Source organism: Syzygium oleosum, unplaced genomic scaffold (genome assembly GCF_021117445.2).
Source record: "Syzygium oleosum isolate NSW1041296 unplaced genomic scaffold, Sole_v2.1 Sole_v2.42, whole genome shotgun sequence".
NCBI classification, from domain to species: Eukaryota; Viridiplantae; Streptophyta; class Magnoliopsida; order Myrtales; family Myrtaceae; genus Syzygium; species Syzygium oleosum.
The window spans coordinates 2,264,639-2,274,010 of record NW_026607526.1 but is presented as its reverse complement, the minus strand read 5'-3'; the positions used below and the strand labels follow the sequence as shown (position 1 = coordinate 2,274,010).

Here is a 9,372-nt window from a genome sequence, read left to right as displayed (position 1 = left end):
ATGAGTCTTTCTCCACGAGTGATGAGTAAAAGATCATTGGAAAATAGGTTCATTTCTTAACTACCCACTGAGCTTGAGCAAAAGAGGTGCACTTCTTACAGTCAAATGAATTGTAAATTTGGGTACTATAGACACCTGTTTATGATGAGAAACCTCAGGAGAAAATCATTTGGTATTATTACCTCGACTGAGCATGTCTTGCACTAAATGCAATATTTGTATCTACATCTCCAGCATGACATGCCAGACAACCAGCTGGATGGGGGGTTCGTTCACATGTGAGAGCGACCAACTGTGCCCCTGATATTGTGCTTATGTATACCGTCTAAGAATTGGAGATGCCTTTGAGACAATAAAATTCCTTGCAGTGCCTCCAGATTTTCCAGATATCTTTGGAGTTAGATCATTCCAAATTTACAGGAAACGATTAAGTCGCCAGTTGAATGAGAGACTGGACAGAAAGATGGATTGTTGAGGGAGAGAAGAATATGAAGGATCTGAAGACCTGTGAGGTCATGCGAGGGTGCTTGTTTATGGCACTTGGTTTGATAGATGAAGGATTCAAAAAACTTCTGGTGCCAAATTTCAAATTGCAGCTCCAGCAAATTTGGCGCCAGTTTGCCAACTCAATTCGCAGTGGACTTCAATGATGTCACCCTCCACAGCTGTGTGGTTTTGATTGTGTCTGAAGAGCCATGTAAATTAATGAATGTCCACTCCGGAAGCACAGGACATCAACTGTTTATTGAACGTTCCATCACGAGCTTTGATGCATCCTGTACTTGCTGTGTGCTTTCTGCCTCACATTTACTAACATGCAGCACTTCCAAGGAGGTTAACTCCATGAGGCCTTCAATATCAGGGATCATCCTGCATCTTTGGACTACTAGGACATTCAAAATCTTCAAGTTTGATATATCGGGCAATCCACCAAGTGAATCACAGTCTGACAAAATCAAACTTCGTAAATTTGTTAATTGGCCAAGCCCATTGAGATTTTGTATTTCACAGTGCGATATATTCAAGATTTCCAGGGCAATTAGTCCTCGAAGCCCCTTAATCTTTTCTACCGCAGATTGGATAATATTTAGTTCTGATAGTTTGCTCAGACGGTGAACTGTTGGCAATTGTCTCAAAGACGAACAACGTCGAATAGATAAAATGGACAATGACGAGGGAAGTTCCGGCACATTTTCAAGATTCACACCAGATAGAACTAGCTTCTTAAGATATGTACGTGAGAGGGAACCATGCCCAAGTTGCAGTTCTTTTTTTTTTTGGTCAATCCCAAGTTGCAGTTCACTGACTCGAGAATGAGACAACTCTAACATCTTCAGTTTTGGAAGTACTATGCGCACAACTAAGAGATCACTCGATCTGGATTTTGGCTCCATCCGTATTGAGGGACATATGAGCTCCTTAGGATCTTTATCACCCAGACATATCTCCTCCAACTTCATTAAATCCTTAAGATCTGGCAAGGCCTCCATCCTTTCAGAACTCACACGTAGACAAGTTAAACTGGAAGGGAAGCTCTGGCAACGCTTGAATCTCGTTGCACCGAAGTAAATCAAGAGTCTGAAGACAAGAAAGACTTCCAATTTCCGAAGGAATGCCAGAAATACCGGAATGTCCCAATCTCAGTATCCTCAGATGATCTAGACTCTTAATAGCAGTAGGAATGGCTCCCTTCAAACTCCTACAATGGGAAGCATGCAACTCTTCAAGGTTGACCAAATTTCCAATTTCTCTAGGCAATTCCCTAATGAAGCAAGAATCCATCTTTAACACTTTTAAACGACCCAAGCAAGTAATTGAATTGGGCAATTCAGATATGCCTGTCCCTGTTATATCCAACTCCTCTAATGAGTTTCCCAAATTGCAAATTGAATCCGGAAGTCTTCCTATCCAACGACAATCCTTTAGAGACAGGATCCGAAGTTTCACCAGCTTTTCAACTGAGGCAGGGATTCGAGTAATTTTTGCATTTTCTAGTGAGAGCACTGAAAGAGCTGTCACGCCACGAACTGAATCAGGCAGGTGACTTAACTGGAGACAGTTGGAGGCACTAAAAATCTCAAGTTTCTTCATGTAACCCATTGACATAGGAATTTCTTGTACCGAAGTCCCATCAATAAGGAGCTCCTCAAGAGCTTTCATGTGACCCAGTTCAATTGGCAACATATTGAGTTCATCGCAGAACCTCAAATTTAAGGTAGTTAAGCGTCTTAGACGACGGATGGAAGGATCTAACTTCATTAGTCGAGAACATCGTTCGAGAATCAATACCTCCAAGTCTGGGAAAGAGGACAAGTCGGGGCTTACCAATAGGTCAACACAACCAGTAAGATTCAAGACTTTCAACTGTGGCATCTGCAAAAATAGCACAGAAAAACATTCATACGTACACTGAACAAATCTTTAGAGGAAATAAAGTCTAGAGCTCTGCTTGTTTTGAAGAAAAACAATTTCTGAAAATATGTTTTCCATTCTTACAATCCTGGCATAGTTTAGGCAAATTTCTAATGGAAAATGTTTTCATGGTCAAAGAAGATGCTTATCTAGATTCTAAAGAATGACTTACCCTTTCGACAACCAGAAAATCATTCCCCTTAACTCACTCAACCTAAGAATTCCACCACCACCATCGTCCACACACCCTCTCTGGCGGGCAACCAATTATTTCTTTAAGCATTTCAAGAGTAACATTCAGTTCTGTACATGCCATATGCCGGAAAGTGTCATGTCTTAAATCAGTCTTCATAAAAAGCTTTCTAGTGAAAACTTATTCATCAGGGAAACAGTTTCATGAAATAAACAAAGCTTAATCTACCTTGATTTTTCTCCAACCTCCCCAGTCTTCAGTGACTTTGCTCCATGAAAGATCAAGAATGACTAATTTCTCAACATGAAAATTAGTAGCTTCAAAATCTCTGGTGCATCCTTGCCATTGAAGCCACTTTAAATTTGGAAAAACATTGGCAAAATCACCAACAACTTTTGCACAATCCAAGATAAGAAACCTTATGTCTGGCATGCTCTTAAAATCCCTCGCGTCAAAGTTGAGGTGGTCTGTCCCCTATAATGGAAAAAGTATTAAGTGGAGAAACAATGAGAAAGAGCTAAATAAAGTCAACGTTAAAGAGAGAGGACAATTTCTCAACACTCCAAGGCTCGAGAACAGGGTAAGGCACGTATTCCGCAATAGAATTACACAAGTTACTGTACATTCTCTGTTTTCCAGGCCCATTCCAAATTGCATACCCTGCCTCGCGTTCCTGGATATAGATCATCCTCTTTTCATATGATTTGTTGGCCAAACTCCCTTAACAGCCTGTGCATCCCTAGTTCATTATCTTTTCCAATTTTTACCAAGGACATGACATGGAGTGCGTCAACTCCATCAGAGGGGGGAAAATTGGGATTATGCCACATAAATGAAGCAATTTGACAATCCACATCAGCAGGGAGGCATGCAATATCAAGAAATATCACTCTTTGCTCTTTGCTCAATTCTTCACAACTAGCCATCAAAATCTTTTTAATATCCAGGCCAAATTGCAAAATTAGCTCCTTAAGTGCAGTCCATTCTTCTACTACTTTTCTGGACAAGAGTGAACCAATTACTTCGATAAGTAATGGGATCCCATTCATAGAGTTGATTATACCTGTTGCAATATCATCAAAATCTGGAATTGGAAGATTTCTTCGCTGTGCATGCTTTCTGAAAAGCTCAAGAGCTTGATCATTATTCATCACGTCGATACCATAAACATGAGCCAACCCTCGAGATATGAACTCTGGAAGAACAGATTGGATACTAGTGGTGACAATTATCCTAGATCCACAACCAAACCAATCAAGCTTCTCTCCAAGACAAATTCTCCCCAACAATTTCTTGGAGATGCGACCGTACCTCCACATCATCAAGAACAATTAGGATTTTCATATTCCGTAATCTTCCTTTAAAAAAATCGATTCCTTTCGCAACTTGATCAACCTCATAATCTCGTTTCAGGATATCAGACATCAACTTGCTTTGCAAAAGCCGAACACCTCCAAGTTGTTTCGCTGTTGTCCCAATATCTGCAAGGAAACTACAACTGTCGAACTGACAGGAAATTTGCCCATAAATGACCCTGGCAAGAGTCGTCTTGCCAACCCCACCCATCCCCCAGATTCCAACTATTCGTACATCACTGACTTCTAAATCAAGTAAGTCCATCATGCCCTGCACTTCTTTGTCAATTCCCACTAGTTCATCTTTCTTTAGAACCTCCTACAAGAGCAAATAAATTGTCAACAAGAAAGCTGCTGCGGGAAATGAAAAATTGTAACAATTGGATTTAATTTTCCTTTTATTTCTTGCTGCACTTCAGAAACAACACAGAAAACGCACCAGTCATATCCTAGTAAATGATCCCACCAATGTTGATACAACACTTTTATCAGGCTGATTGCTTCCATGACTGGACCTCTAAGGTAAGGTTGTTTGCCAAAGGTTGTTTGCCATGCCCTGCATACTCCTATGTATAGGACTAGTGTGAATAGTCTTACGTCTCATACTTAAGGTGAACGCTTTACCAAGGAAACATACTCGAGCAGTTTCCTTGATCAACTACTGACAATTAGAAACGAGAGCTACATATGAGTTTATTCACATGCACACAGTTTACCTTCAGCTTGAGCGCTTCTCCGACTTATCTGATTATGTCACCCAGGCTGCGATAGAAGTGAACCGTTTCTGATATGAATCTGTGCGGAAGATGATCGTTCTACGAAGATCTGTGAGTTACGAATTGCTGACCTCGACCCCCAATGGAACCTGTGATTGGTAATCTCGGTATGAACGCGACTTGTTGACGAACCTGTGTCAACCAATCCACGCTATAACGCCACGAACAAGAGAATTCGCGATCTTGCTCGATAAGTTGAATTCGATCGCCACAAGGGAACCTTGATAAGATCTAGTCCTCAAGAGAACTCAAGAAGAAAATTTCTCTATATAAAATTCTGTCTCTTCTCTTAGAAATCTATAAGCAACCTTATATAGGGTGTTAACCCTAATCCTAATCTTACTAGGATTAAAATTACAAAAATAACCTTAATTACTAAAAATTCGTCCAAAAATGGAAAAAGGCCTAAAAGTTCATCTAAACGACTCCAAATCGCTAAAAAACGTCATCACTCACTACTAAAGTAGTGTGTATTGATCAGCGGCCCGTTTCCAAGCATCTATCCAAATTTGAGCCAATTCGGAATTCGTCAATTTTAAGCTCCTTCGAAATTCGCTGGACCAAGAGTAATCGTGTTGCGCCAAGGACCTTCAGAATCTTCAAGTTTCGAATCCAGATTGTCTCCATTCCAAATATCTTGAACCATGATGCCGACAGCTTGTTTGAATTCCTTCGCTCTCGCTCGAGTGATCGGGCCTAGCGGATAGAACAACGGGTCCCTAGCACCTCCTCCTCGATAGGGTTCGATGTCCACATCATTCCCTCCCCCATGCAAAGAATTTACCCTCAAATCAGCGTCTGCATCAAAAAGAGTAAAATCAGAAACATTGAAAGTAGCACTAATACCATACTCACTTGGAAGGTCAAGCTTGTAAGCATTATCGTTGACTCTTTCCAACACCATAAATGGTCCATCCCCTCGCGGTAGCAATTTAGAGTGTCGCTGTTTGGGGAAACGCTATGTGCGCATATGAACCCAAACCCAATCGCCGGGCTTAAACACTACTTTCTTGTGCCCTTTGTTGGCTTGCTTTGCATACTGCTCTGTCTTAAGCTCAATATTTAGCCGCGTCTTCTCATCCAAAGTCTTCACAAATTCAGCTTTCTTAGCATCATCTAAATCCACACGCTCAACAATAGGCAAAGGGGTTAAATCTAACGCAGTTAAGGGATTAAAACCATAGACAACCTCAAATGGTGTGAATTTAGTAGCAGAATGCACGCTCCTATTATAAGCAAACTCAACATGCGGTAAACAATCTTCCCAAGACTTAATATTCTTTTTAATGATAGCACGCAATAATGTCCCTAAAGTCCTATTAACTACTTCAGTTTGACCATCAGTTTGTGGATGACAAGTAGTAGAGAATAAAAGTTGTGTACCTAACTTCTTCCACAATGTCTTCCAAAAGTAGCTTAGAAATTTAGTATCTCGATCAGAAACAATGGACCTAGGCATGTCATGCAAACGCACAACCTCACGAAAGAACAATTCACCAACATTCGATGCATCATCAGATTTATGACAAGGTATAAAATGAGCCGTCTTTGAAAATCGATCAACAACCACAAAAATAGAATCTTTGCCACGCTTAGACCTAGGCAATCCTAACATAAAATCCATAGAAATATCAACCCAAGGATGTGTCGGGATAGGCAAAGGTGTATATAAACCACGTGATTTAATCGTAGACTTAGCCTGCTTACATGCGATGCATCTCTCGCAAAATCGTGTGACATCTTGTTTCATGTGTGGCCAAAAAAAATGTTCATGCAACACTTTATAAGTCTTATTGATTCGAAAATGCCCCATTAAACCACTACTATGTGCCTCTCGCACTAACAACTCGCGCAAAGAGCATCTAGGCAAACACAACTTATTTTCACGAAAGAGATATCCATCATGCCTATAAAACTTTTCAAACGCAGCATGCTCACAAGTTTCAAATACTCTTCCAAATCATCATCGTCAGCGTATAAACCTTTGATATGCTCGAAACCTAGACACTTTGCTCCTAGAGTAGTTAGAATTGCGTACCTTCGAGAAAGTGCATCGGCTACCACATTTTCCTTACCTTTTTTGTACTTGATTATATATGGAAAAGTCTCAATGAACTCCATCCATTTAGCATGTCTTTTGTTCAACTTTTGCTGCCCCTTCAAGTACTTTAAGGTCTCGTGGTCGGTGTAGATCACAAACTCCTTTGGCCACAAGTAATGTTGCCAAGTCTCCAAAGCTCACACCAAAGCATACATCTCCTTATCGTAAGTCGGATAATTCAATGTCGCTCCGCTTAACTTCTCGCTAAAATACGCTATGGGACGTCCTCCTTGCATCAACACAGCTCCAATTCCTGTACCAGAAGTATCGCATTCTATCTCAAAAGTAGTACTGAAATTCGGTAAAGATAACAAAGGAGCATTAGTCAACTTATCCTTTAACAAATTGAATGCTCTCTCTTGCTCTTCTCCCCATGTGAAACCCACGTGCTTCTTGATAATCTCGGTTAAAGGTGTGGCGATGGTGCTGAAATCTTTTACAAATCTACGATAGAAACTGGCTAAACCATGAAAGCTACGCACCTCTTCTACTGTCTTAGGTGTCGGCCATTCACGGATTGCTTTCACCTTTTCTTCATCAACCTGTATTCCATCAGCACCAATAACAAAGCCTAGAAATACTAATTTATCAGTTACAAAATAGCACTTCTTTAGGTTAGCATATAATTGCTCAACCCTTAAAACCTGCAAAACAGCTCGCACATGCTCAATATGGTCATCAAGGCTTCTACTATATATCAAGATATCATCAAAATAGACAACTACAAATCGACCAATAAAAGCACGCAGAACATGATTCATAAGTCGCATGAAAGTACTAGGTACATTAGTTAAACCGAATGGCATGACTAACCACTCATATAACCCGTACTTGGTCTTAAATGCAGTTTTCCATTCATCCCCCTCTTTCATCTTAATTTGATGATAACCACTTTTCAGATCAATTTTAGTAAATATGCAAGCTCCATGCAATTCATCCAACATGTCATCTAGCCTAGGAATATGATGTGTAACATCCTGAATTTTGACCCGTTACCGGGATCAATAAAGTGTATATTAATTCTCGTTTGATTTTAGTAAGTCTCGCCCGGACTTGATCAATCATGGGATACTAACCAAATGGGAAAGGCTAAATAGGAACAGGTACGTGGACCGAGGACCCGATCATGATTGAGTGTCAAGTTCGAGAAACGTAGAGGGAATATTTTGGACCAATATGGGCCGATCTTATGAAAATGACGGATTGATATAGTCAGATACGTACGATTGGATCGCGGGTGATTTTGCATGACCGAAAGTACGCCTGACCAATGAATCCCGATTTTAATCCAAATGATCGCGACCCCCGGTGCTAGTGATAATTCTCCTCGTTCTCTCGAAATTGAGGCCATCACGACTCGGACAATCCTAGGTCGATGCGCGTAACACCTAAATAGCCGCTCATTAGTGAGAGGCCCTAAGACTTCAAAACGAGTTATTTTGATCGCAATATTGAGCCCGAACTTTGATATCAAAATTTCAAGGGTAATTACGACTATTTTGCAAGACGGACGTCATTTTATAGTGGCCACACATCTTTGGGAGTAATACGGATGAAAACGGAAATTTCGGCAGAAATTGGGGAAAATTACAATTTTGCCCCTGGGGACCTCGATGTCCATTTCCGAGGCCAAGCGAGGTTATTTTTCGAGGCCGACGCTATTTTTGGGTGGCCACGCATACCGGGAGTCGTTATGGACAAAAATTGGAATTTCGACAAAAATTGAAAAAATAATATTATTTTATTCTTGAAACTTTGCAGTCAGTTTTCGAGGGCTTAAAGAATGAATTTCGCGAATCTGACACCATATTATGTTGGCCACGAACATATGGAACACGTATGTGCGAAAATTGGAATTTCGGTTCGGGATCGAAAAATTACGAAAATGCCCCTAGGCCATTTTTGAGTAATTCCGAATTTTGGATTTAATTAGGGGACTAACCAAGGTGAGTTAGGGCTAAACCAGGTCTGGTCAGCTTGGGTTAAGGACCAATGACCATTTTACCCCTAAATAATTGGATTAGATTGAATCCTAGCCCTTGGATCAAGGGCAAAATTATCCAAATGGCCAAGATTTTGACACATGGAATCCACTCACACTTGTTGACCCATATTTGACCAGACTATTCTCTCTCTCCTCAGAACCATTCGGCCATTTCCCCCAAAATTCTCTCCCATTTCCCGTTTCTGTTCTGCCGTGACTCCATTCTGCTGGTTCTGGTACTGTTCACGCCGGAACAGTACCAGCCGGAGCTGCTGGCCACCATCCAGCACCACCAGCAGCCATTTTCGCCCAAGATCAGCCACCCACAGTTCCATTTCCAGCCTCAAACAAAGAAGAACAGCAGCAAATCGCCTTCGCCGGTGTCGCCGTGACCGCCGGCTCGCATCCGGAACGCCGCCGTCGATCCTTACCGCGCGTCGGTGATCGACCGCTCGTTCTCGTCATCCCGAGTCGTTAATAGGCGAGTATAAACCCCTAAACCCTTAATTAGTTTAAATGTGCATTTTTAGGGGTTAATTAGGCCTAATTGG

The 9,372-nt window shown here is 41.2% G+C and overlaps 1 pseudogene; it reads right to left on the bottom strand.

Moving 5' to 3' along the window:
* Window positions 1–598: 598 nt before the first annotated feature.
* LOC115694144 (disease resistance protein RPV1-like) overlaps window positions 599–9,372 on the bottom strand; it is a 28,962-nt pseudogene continuing 20,188 nt past the window's right edge.